Below are 11,182 nucleotides of genomic sequence, written 5' to 3' on the forward strand. Positions count from 1 at the left end.
GATTTGCTGTTTAATGGAGATATATGGTGTAGGGAGTTGCTGCGCTCCAGGCTCCGTCACAGCAGCATACTTTCACTATTACTCTTTTGTCTTAGCCGGCCGTTTCCGTAGGTTATGTATGGAGCAAGTGAGCGCTGAACGTTGGATTTAATGTGTGCGTGTAAGAGAGAGAGACAGAGGGAGAGGACTGTAGATAGACTGTTTGACATTTGTGTTTATGTGTCTGCTTTGCACTCTGTCAACGTTTGCATGCTATTGGCTTACTGAGAGTGTGCATATGTATATTCCTGTGTGCCTTTCCACTTGAGAGATGGAAAGTGCGCCACATGTCTGTTTATATTAACTTTCTGCTGTTGAATGTGACCACTCACTCTCTCACACCTTTTCCTTTTTCCTTTCTCTCTCTGTCATTGGGGGTTTACACCTTTCTGATTACTTCTCTGCTGTCCCCCATTTTTCTGTTTATCCTTCCCACTGACTCAATCCCGCTCACTCAAAACATGCCACTTTGTTTCTGTCTCTACCTCTACCCTCCCTTCTTTTTCCCGCCTTCGTCACCTCACCCCCCCATCCTCCCTCTTGCAGGTTGTAAAATGGATTCTCCTCAGTCAGAGTTATCAGGGGAAGGGCAGAAAGCGGAAGAGAATAGAGCCCAAAGTGAACTACAGAGAGGTAGGAGGCACTCTACTGTATAAAGAGCTCTATATACCTTCCCTCTGCTCTACTTCTAAGTCTTGGAATTGTGCCTTTCTCTTTTGGAAACCTCTATCTTCCTATCTATGTGGATCTTCTGCTCTGCTAAAGTAGCTGTGATTTTTGAGCTGTACATTTTTTCGTTTGTCTGACAACACAGTTATCACCAGTCCTGTTTATGTGTTGTGTCTGCGAGGACAGACTACCCTGTAATTGTTTAAGTCTGTGTTTATGTTGTGTCGTCGTCCACATATTTAACCTTTTAAGAGCTTGTATACATCACATACCCTCCAGTGTTGCATGTCTGTGTGGCCATGGCCTGTGTGTGTGTGTGGGGTGGTGTCTGTGTTTGTCTGGAGGGGGTGGGAACCATTTAGCCTCGACAGTCTGAGTTTGAATCTGGCCTTGAACCTTTGTTGCATCCCTCCCTCGCTTCCTATACTTCCTGTCAGTTTGCACTGTTTACAACCAAATAAAATGCTGAAAAAAGCCATAAAAAATATCCAAAAAAGATGGTTTTGCCTGTGTGTGTAGTGTTAATTAGGGCTCTCTAGGGATGGCTAATCCCCTCCACCCACTAATTGACACACACACTTGCACACACGCCTGTATCATTAATGAACGCACACTGATCTATAAGCCACAGAGGACCAGAAGTCATTAGCAAGACGAGAGCAGCTTTTATATATCACTCTCAATATGCTATGACTGTAGGAAACATTGGCAAAGCCTCTCATCTTTTTGTATATTTTATGGCATGAATAAGTTAGGTAAGTGCCCCTGGGTGTCTTTGAATAACATTTTGGAAGGAAAAATAAAACACTCATTCATTGCCAAGAATATTGTATATATCCAGTGAGTTTTTAGGGCTTTAAATTTCCCTTTAACACTTTGTACCGCAGCTTTCAACAGATGTAATGTAAGCTTTATTCCTAAACAAAGGTATACATGTTTAAGCTGTACCTGAAATCCGGAGAGTATTTCGTAAAACCTCATGTCGGAACATGATTTCTCTGGATTAAATTACCTCCAATTCCTGTGTTGTAATTTGGAGCGCACAGTGAATGAAATGCCTGTAGAGTCTGTGGCCAGTGCAGCCTCCTTTAACCACCTGATACCTACCGTCTGGCATATTTACAATGTACACACACATACACACAAATACACTTACTTCTAAGGGGCAGCAAAAAGGGCCTCTTCCTGTGGGGGGCAGAGAGTGCTGAAATCAGCCTCATGAAAGAATAGCCAATTACTGTCCACTTGGCCATACACAATAGTGAGAAAGAGGAGGGAGGGACGGATGGACGGACGGACGGATGGAGTGAGGGAGAGGGGGGATGTAGGGGTGGGGGTGTGGGAGGTCAGTGTTTGAAGTTACACCATAAAAGCCATCCTGAAAGGAAACACGAAGTGACCCCTCCCCTCCCCCCCTTTTCCATCCACCTCTCTCCCCCTGTGGCCCGGCCCTCTCCTCTCTCCTCCTTTACGTCTCCCTCCCCTCCCTTTGTTTCTGTGTACAGAGTGCCCCATGGATGGACCAGGTGTATTTTATATTACTCCTTCATGTACTTCAAACGCCAAACAGCCCAATTTCTACTCAACCCCTCCTCTTTTCATCTACCTCTCCTCCCTTTCTCTTCCCCGCGTCTACCAGCCTGTTGCAAGGCTATAAATCACTCAGCAGACCCGATGGGCAAAAGAGGAGGAAAGGCGGTTAAAACACAGGAGACAGGAAGGTAGAAGGGGAAGAAAAAGTTACGATGAATCAGAGATGAAGGTACAACTGGAGCATAGAGCAACGAGAGTGAAATATGGAGAAAAAAAAATAAAGAAAAAAAAAACACTTGACGCCCCCGCTGGGCTTCGTATATCCCCTGTGGTTATCTTTTAGATCAATTCAAATTGGAATGGAAACATGTATTCAAGCCACAAAATGATGCACTTGGGTGGAAAAATACAAAGGGAAGGGAAAGAGCAGAGGATTCTTCAGCAAAGAGAATAAATAGGGGAGATGGAATGAGAAGGAATGAGAGGATGAAGAAAAGGTAGAAAAGTAGAGCAGAGAACAGAAATTGGTAAGCCAGGATTTTAAGAGGATTGAGGCAAGAGCGAGACTAGTATTGGGTTAGAAGTTGATGATTATGAATTCCAGTAAGCTAATGAATATGTTGCGGGCATTTGAGGAAATGAAGAGCAGAGTGGATATTTGAAAAGATGAGAGAATCACAGGAAAGATGAAATATTACAGGACCGGTCAGATGATGTAAGAGCGGTTTGGAAAAGAGGAAAGAGATGGCAAGGGAGGGAATAGTAAACGCTAGGACTATAAGTGGGCAGGAGTTAGGCTGAACCAGGTTCGCATTTAGCACTAATGGCATCATGGATGATTAGGGTATATACGCTCCCTCACAAACCTATAGATGCACTCAGTGGAAAGAGCCAGACACCGCCCACAGAGAAGCCCGAGATCTGGTCCATTTAATAGAGCCAAAGTTTATTACCAACTTCCCCTCATCTTTGTTTCTGTTACGTTATTGATTCACACGCATCTTAGTGTGCATGTCTGACTTTTTTTTGTGCACACATATAACTTGCGTGTGACGAGCGTGCATGTGTCCAGTGTGTGTGGAGAGGTCTATAGAGGGATATTAGTCACGCCCGCGTGATAATGGGCCTCATTTTGTTCTCATTTTCATCTGCGGTTTCCGTAATGAGAGGGTATGTCTGCCCCTGCTGATCAGGACAGGAAACCCTGTAGGGGAAAAGAGCTGTGAATAGCAGGAGACCTTGGCCAACTTTCCTGGGAACAACACATGCTTCTCTGCTTTTAAAGGATGCTGTCTGTAAGTCGTAATTGACCTGGGTCAATTATTGATCAACTGGAGTCCATGGTAAAATGCCTCAACGATGATCAATAGGTATCACAGCATACCTTTCCTAAAACCTCAGAGTGCAACCTTGCTGTAGAGCATGTCCAATACACTCAGGGTTCTTGGAAACACTGGCCTGCAGAATGGGCTTAATGGCTGACAGATGCAGCCTTACCAAAATAACATTATTTTAACTCTATTTTAACTTAAAAATAAAATCATAATTTTGCCTGGTGATTTAAAGTAGTTAAGTAGTGTTGTTGTGGTAAATACTTTAGATTAGTGCAGTCCTATTTCTGCACTAGAATACAAAATAGTTGATGCAGTATGACACATCCTAGCACCTTTGGTGCAGATGTGATAAGGTTCTGTATATAGAAAGTGTTTACATAGCTCTTCCTCTGGATAAACAAATCCGGGAAATGGCGCAATCCTGAATTCTTGTCATTCCTGATGAAATTGTTCTGCACCGCACTATTTTTAACTTTACAGTGCTTACCTCTCTGAAGCTAAGTCTGCACAATTATTATTTCCACCAAACTAATTAGGGTTATTTTGGTGGATATTGAGATCCTAATTATGAATCAGCTATCCTATATTATTCCTTTTGTTATCTTGATTGCTTAAACCACACCTAATGATTTCAATTTTTGTAATATTAATACTACAGGCTAAAACAGAAACATATGATTATGAACAGTAAATCTCTGTACAGATTGTGCAGGAAGGCATTGGCTGGGAGCATAATGTATGTTAGAACAGGGACATTTTTCTGTGTGCCACAATAACTGACTGAACAGATGCAGCAGAATAGGTGGACGATGAGTCAGCCTCTATCTCAGTGTCACTCTGTCACCTCATTTGCACCTACATGGCAATCTGTACCCTCCTGGTCGATGGTACGGGTTACTATGAAAACACATACCATCAGGTTTGTGGCTGAGAAAATGTCAACAGCAACAGGTTTAGAGAAACAGCCTGTCTTAAAATGGCACCTCACACTGTGCACAGTCATCTGTTGAAAGACACTTCAGTTTACTTACAGCAACTTTACAATATCTAAAAGCAAAAATAATGTGTTGTATGACTAAGGCTGGTCATTCCAGTTTTATTTTAAGTGTTTAGAAGTTTGGAGATTTTGTTGTACCTTTTGGTTTTACAAAAATCTTATAGCTAGAAGTCAAAAGCAATTGGAATTTCAATTCTTGAAGGAATTTTGCTTCTCATCCAAGTGGCCTCTTCCGTTTTGAACTAAAGCCTTTGACTTTGCACTTCTAAACCATGACCTGAATGACACAGAATCTTTCACCCTTAACTCAAGGTCTACTTACTTCGAAGCACATCTCACGGTCTTCCTCAGCAGATTACGATTTGGAAGCTGTGATGCATGTAAGCCACTTATCACCCGACCTATGTATAGAAATCTGGTCACATGATTAACATGTGGCCGTATGTGGTGGGGGTAACTATGCTTCCTGAAAATAAGCAACTGAGCTATATCCATGACAATTGGCCAATATTATGAGCCAATAGTAGAGAGATTATAAAAAGTTAGGGGGGAGACAGATGGGAAACAACATGACACAAAGGTCTCTGGCTGGACTCTTGAACAGGGAACGTTTAACTCCACTGCCGTCAAGCTAAAGGTCTCCGAGTTAAAATAACTTCTATTTTAGGATATAATGTAAACCCACAGAGGCATGAACCGAATTTGAGCAGTGACTGAAATCCCTTGTGATGTGCTTAGGTGTGATGTTGATGGTTCGACAAGGGAGGTAGTAGTGGTAGCTGAATCCCCTGTGGGAGGGTAAACAGTAGGGAGGGCATGATCAAAGAGCCTCTTCAGTTGGGTGGGGTTCTGCCATAATAGGTTTCTGTAAGTGGAGGATGGGAATAAAGGCAGGAGAGCAATGTGGAAATAGTTTCAGTCTGTGCTGATTTATGAAACGTAAAAGACGGAATTTAATCCTAGTGTGTGCCAAAATAGACTTCAATGTGTTGTGTGTGCACAAGTGCAATTAATTGGTTAAAGCTTGAGTAACAAATTACCCAACAGTCTTGTATGTGGTTTTGTTTTGCAATTTACCTCATCCTCTCTTTTTGTTTGTTTAGAGTTTGACCAGTACCCACGAAATAAAGCATATCTGCTTAGTAATGGGGTTTTTATGGCTTCTGTGTTGTTTTCTTAGATGAGACGTCACCACTTCAAAGTACCTTCACCCATATTTGGCAATTTGAACTTGACAAGGACACGTCACGCATCTGGTTTTTTCTTGATCTCTGTTTTCTCATCGCCAATACACCGTCTCCTGGTTTATACTGCTGCCTACCCTTCCTTCTTCCTGACCCGTTCTCTCTGACACTTTTTCTTTACTTGCTCTGTCTCTCTCTTTCTGTTTCTCTCTCCCTCTGTGATTTATTGGCAATGAATCAGGGATGAGGGAGTATGCCGGAGGAGAGATGGGAACATTCAGGGAAATGGCTGTTTCCGGCCAGACTTCATCACATCAGCATGGGAAATGGTTGGAAGAAAAGTGTGTGTGTCTGTGTGTTTGTGTGTTTCTCCATTATCAGACAAACTACAGATCAGCTGAGAATTCACTACTGTGAGCCACAACCCTTTAATTGTCTTAAAATGAAAGCTAAACTCATGCAGAAGAATCCCTACTATTGCTTTACAAAGTTCGTTTTATGTTCATTATGTGTAGCTATATGATTCACATTTATGGGTCCAAGTCATGTTCACAAATGTACTCCTTACCTTGTCAAATCTTCACCTTGATGGAGAGTTAATGTGCACCCGTCACATTGCAAGATGTGTTTTTTATGAAGAGTCTAGGTCCTGATTAGGGACTCAGACCAGTTTCAGATGATGGTCAAGCAAATTGCGACGTGTCGTTTCTCTGGGTTCATTTCTACCCCTTATTGTGAGATCAGTCTAGAATGCTTTGGTGGTGTTTGTTCCAATGATAGAGACTTCATGTTGTGAAGCTGAAAGCTGAGGTGTTGTTCACAAGTAATGGATTGCGGGGACGGGTGGATTTGTGCAGTAACAGTTCTCAAGTCTACTTAACCACCCTCAGCTAGGATCTGAGCTGTGCATAGTGACTGAAAGGGTATTACGACGTTAAGTTCAGCTTTGATGAACTTACACATGCATTCGTGTTGTTACTCTCACTGGTGTTAACAATTGAGAAATTGCTATGAAAAGGTGGAAGATAGAGACGACCACAGCAGAGAATCATACTCTTATCTACTTTCTGAATGCCACTGCCATTAATAGATGGACCGACAATAAGGACACAAAAACACCCATACTGTACCGTAGCTGCAGTAGAATGGAGTACTGCATCCCTTTGAGTACACTAGATGAAAGGTCCCCCAAGGCTGAACTCGTGCTCAGACAGAGTGAGGGATTGTGAAAGAGGGAATCAGAGAAGAAAGGAGGAGAAGGTGAGTCCAGGACATCTAAAGAGACAACAGAGGTGGAGTAAAACAACAGATCAATAAAAGTATCTTACTGGCTTTGTCATTTTCTGCCGCAACTGTTGTGAAAAGTGCTGACCAGGAGGAACAGATTGTGTGGGAATCAAGGGATCAGTGTGGCAAACAACTGCTGTTTGATTCACCCTTCTGTCACGGTGACTTGGAATCAATAGGCTGTTGATCCAACATTACTTGCCAATGAAACTTTTCAGTCCACTTCTATGCCTTTTTGTTTTGTGACAAAGCTGATGTAGTAAGCTATTAATCTGCACATTACTCCTACAAGACATAAACACAACTTGTGTCCACATGCTTTATTGCAGTTGTAATCGGTAAAGCTTCCACTATATGACTCCCGAGTTCAACCTGTAAAACTCATGCCGTAGTATGACAGGATATTACTGTATAAACTGACTGAAAGTTAAATCCACACAGTGTCTGTACAGATAGACAGAACTGTGTTTTTGTCTAACTGATGTATCATGATGCTGTAGTTCTGTCTGGTTAATTTTAATCCCATTACAGAATTTTAGAAATCATAGAAAATCAGCCTGTTTTACGCTCAATTACTTAAATTTTAGGTTTCTGACATCTGTGCTGATGGAGAACGAAAACTGTTTTGCCTATTGATAGGTTGCAAAAAACTGGAGGAAAAACAAAAGAGAATTAAAATTTACCAGCAGCGCAAGTGTTAGAGATGGGAAGATTTATGTGCAGAGATGGGAGGAGAGGAGAGAGACGAGATGGCTCCATTTGTGTTGTGTTAATGAGGGAGAGCAAGACTGAAAGAAAGTGAGAGGAAGAGAGTGCCAGCGTGTATTTATCTCATTTATCACTCAGCATCAGTTCTGTTTTCGGGGTCATTTGAAGCTCACAGCCTGTCTCGTCTCGTCCGGGGACTCCCTGCAGTCTGCATGTGTGTATGTTGTGTGTGTATATGTACATGTGTTCATGAATGGGAGGTATACAGTAAAAGAGGGGGGTGGTGTGTAAAGAGATCACCAGTCAGGGTTGATGATGCTGACAAACCATTTCATGGCAGGCATAGCTGCTCACAAAATACCACTAAGGGCTTCATGACTCTCTGAGGAACACACCCATTGCACGCTCACATGCACACACAAGGTGAGGCGTTGAGTTGCGGAGTTTGGGAGTTCTGGGGGTAGAGTGAACGATAGTTACAGAGAGCAAGAGTAGCTTCAACAGGCTTTTCACTGAAGTGGTCAAAATGAACACACGCACACACATGCACACACATGCACACACATGCATTCTGAATCCCAGAAGCATTTGAGTGTCATTAAAGTGCAGCTGTGTTTGTCTTTCCAGCACACATGGAAAACACATCAGAGAATGAGAGAGAGAGAACACAGCCTGCTGAATATGGCTGCCACAATACGTACAAAACAAGCACAGCACTTTGTCACTCACACAAATACACATTGTTCATTTTGGAGTCAATTCAAACACAAATTTAGACATTCAGTATAATGCACTGCTGTAAAAACGCACTGTAGCGTGGAGGTCATGGTGTTAAACCCAGTGACGCTTTAGCCAGATATTCAGTGTAGAGTCATGTTCAATATTGGGCTGGGCTGTAAAATGGAGCTGGCTTTTTAGTGGTGGGAAATGAATCAATGCTTTTCACATAAAACCTGATTTAGGCGTCACCTCGTAGCTTTCATAAGTACAGTATGTAATGCTGTGTTTGTGTGTCTGCCTGTGCACGTATGAATGCGGCCTGCTGAGTTCTAAAACATCTGTCTTTCCTGGTAATGACTCGGGTGCCGACAGCGCTCTCAGACAGCCCTGACGCAATTAGCCTTGTCAAAAACACACACACATTACACACAGATATAGACATGTGCATGTGTGCAAAGTAATGTCAGCTGTATGCTACTAGGCCCATAGACGCTGACGGTTATAGAAATCCCTGCACATGAAACCTACAACCAAGTGTCTTTAGATATTTGATTGTGTGTTTCGGGGGAACCCAGTGCGCTATGCTACTTTTAAGTCTATCCTAAATTCCTGAAGAGCACAGACAAATCAATGGCGTAAGCATTATTTTAATGAAGTGGCTTGTCGTCAAATGCCCAAATATTCCGAGACTGATACCGCATAGTTGAAATATGTATTTCAAACCAGTCATTTTCTGAACTATGAGTTTCTAAGATTGAAATCCCCAGGTCAGCAACTAACAATCATTTTCACTATTGATTAAACTGCAGATTTTGTAATTAATCTTTAGGTCTATAAAATGTCAGAAAATAGTGAAAAATAAAACCTAAATCCCCTGATGATTGCTAGTTGTGCCCAGCCAACAGGCAAAAGTCCAAATAAATCAGATCAAAGTCAGTTTACTGTCAAATCAGATTTTTAAAAAGCAGGAAATATTCACTGTTGAGAGGCTGGAACGTGTTGAAATGTTTGGCATTTTTGCTTCACAATTGCTTTGACAATTTATCAACAATCAAAACAGTTCGTAATTTATTTCTTTTTATTCTACTAATCCATTAATTAACTACAGTATTTGTTGAAGCTCAAGAAATGTTCTTATGATCAAAGAGGCATTAAAAATTCAGATTTCTTTAGAGCTTATTTTCAGCCTGTTATGAGAAATAAAGTGCTGTAAAACGGAAGCAAATTGATTTGAAAACAAGCCATAGTAATGTAGCAGATGAACATGTATTACAACAATGAATCTGTGTATACTGTCATGCACACTGCCAGGGGATGACAACATAGAACTACTGTCTTAATCTTTCCAAAAGTCTTGAGTAATCTAGTATTATATAGTCAGACAGACACATTTGAAAGCCGCTCAGTTGTTGCCAACAGCCATACTGCAGGCGACAGCTTCAGCTCCACTCTCCCCAGTCTGGGATATCATGTGTTGCTAAGCTGGATGTGGTCTTATCATAGGAAAAAGACAGAAGGTTACTCTTCCTGGGGTTTTAATGCAAAGTAAACAACACGTTTTGAGTTTCTTTCCATCTGTTTTTCCCGTTGGTGTCTCTCTGTGATGATCTCTCTCACTCCATCTCTCTCCTGTTTCTGTGGTGGCTTCTGTCATTCTATAATATATACTTATTTCTTCTTCCTTTGTGTATGTGTATATGTGTCTGGCTGTTTGTGGCGGTGCTTGACTCCACAGCTGTGTGTGCGCGTCTGTCTGTGCAACAGATATCTGGGCTTAGTCCATCCCACATACCTCTGTCAGCTCAGACTGCTTAAACCCAGCCAGCCTGGAGTTCACACAGGAGACAACACACATACACACTGCGCACACACACACACACACACACACACACACACACACACACAAAAAGACACAAAGACTAACAGAGATGTCTGTCTGCATTTCCAACACATTAACGCAACTCACACTAATGCAGAGAGACAAACTCAGAACCTCTTCCTGAACACGACCTTTCTTTTTTGATGGCTCTGGTTATTCAAGCCTCTTTATGCTGTTTCCTCCTCCGTTATTGTCCCTTGCTACAACTCCCTCTTCGTGTTTGACTCTTGTCTGCCACAGTAAGCCCATCTTTCGTCCTCCTACTCCTCCTGCTCTCTACCCCTCTTCCTCGTGCGTTATACTTCCTCAAAGCCGCTCAACCGTAGACTGGCGATCAGGCCTAGACACTGGATGTCAATGCATGGATCGCAGAGTCGCAAACAGCCCAGCTATGTTTGGTGTGTTTTGTCTCACACACCGAATTATTGTTTTGTCATGATTCCGCCAAACTGCTTAATTTCGTTGGTTGCTCATCTTTCTCTTTCATGCCCCAACACAATCCCTGTTCCTCCTGGTGTCAGCACTTGTTGTTCGTTGTGTGGTGTGTGTTGTGTTGGTGAGACTATATCTTTACTTGTTTGTGCTGTACATTCAGCAACCTAACCGCTATGAAATGGCAGGGTAAAGTTGCCAACAATCAATTGAAGGGTCTTACAAAAGTTTTTTTAACGATCACAACTATGTATGTGCGTCTCTGTGTCTCTGTGCCCTATTAACCCTAGTAATTAACAGGAAACTGCAGTGTGGCTGGAAGCCACTGTTGTTTTTTTAGTTTTTTTACCCCCAGGGATAATATTTAACCACGACCCCAAGGCTGCTCTCTCACAGGACC

The 11,182-nt window shown here is 42.2% G+C and overlaps 1 protein-coding gene across 1 annotated transcript in view; it reads left to right on the forward strand.

The window, feature by feature from the left end:
• The first annotated feature begins 44 nt into the window (after window positions 1-44).
• Window positions 45-11,182, forward strand: part of LOC118325987 (aminopeptidase O-like) — a 32,235-nt gene continuing 21,097 nt past the window's right edge. Inside the window, exon 1 of the mRNA XM_035658870.1 lies at window positions 45-672. The gene's annotated coding sequence lies outside the window, so the exon portion shown is untranslated. The remainder of the gene's footprint in view (window positions 673-11,182) is intronic.

The sequence above is a fragment of the Morone saxatilis genome, unplaced genomic scaffold (assembly GCF_004916995.1).
Source record: "Morone saxatilis isolate NCDOM2014 unplaced genomic scaffold, NCSU_SB_2.0 Contig16, whole genome shotgun sequence".
In the NCBI taxonomy this organism is placed as follows: Eukaryota; Metazoa; Chordata; class Actinopteri; family Moronidae; genus Morone; species Morone saxatilis.